The following is a 636-nucleotide window of genomic DNA, read 5'->3' as shown; positions in this document are numbered from 1 at the left end:
CAACTCTGAATTATCCAACTCTGAAAGTCAAGATAAATATTTGCAGTGCATCCTGAGGATAACATGATGTCTGTCTCACTTAAAGAGAGGCTCTGGGATTCTAAAGTCAGGGCTATGCCCCTGAGACTGGCTCAGGTTCTAAATATTTTGACATGGCGTTTCACCTTGTTTGCACAAACCAGTTTTGTTGTGAAAACATTATACTATAAGGAGAACTTTACTTTAAGCAGAAAAAATAGATTTTTCTTTAAACCACTCAAGTCTCAAGTGGAAAAATACTTGTAGCCTACTTTCTCCAATATTTCATGTGAGGTAAGCATGTTGAAGGACTATAATTGATGTGTTCTATTAGCAATAATCGCACCTCGGATAAACCTCATTGGCTACAATACTGCCACTGTGCAAAGCTTAATTGATGTGTTCTAAACGATAAAATCAAACCATCCAGGATTCTTTCCCCAACTACGCAAATGGTGACTTTGAAAGAATGTTTAGAAGTGGACAATTCGCTCTTGCAGTGTTTTATATGTGAGGAAGGAGAACGATGATGTGTTTGATGCTCTGACACTGAAATCACCCATAGTGTAGGGCCTTCTCTTTGTCTGAGAAGTATGGGCGGCCAGTGGAGAAACTCAC

The 636-nt window shown here is 39.2% G+C and overlaps 1 pseudogene; it reads right to left on the bottom strand.

Moving 5' to 3' along the window:
- Window positions 1–252: 252 nt before the first annotated feature.
- Window positions 253–409, bottom strand: LOC120103372 (U4 spliceosomal RNA; annotated as a pseudogene).
- Window positions 410–636: the final 227 nt, after the last annotated feature.

This window comes from Rattus norvegicus, chromosome 5 (assembly GCF_021556685.1).
Source record: "Rattus norvegicus strain SHRSP/BbbUtx chromosome 5, alternate assembly SHRSP_T2T, whole genome shotgun sequence".
NCBI lineage: Eukaryota > Metazoa > Chordata > Mammalia > Rodentia > Muridae > Rattus > Rattus norvegicus.
This window is presented reverse-complemented; position numbering and strand designations above follow the sequence as displayed.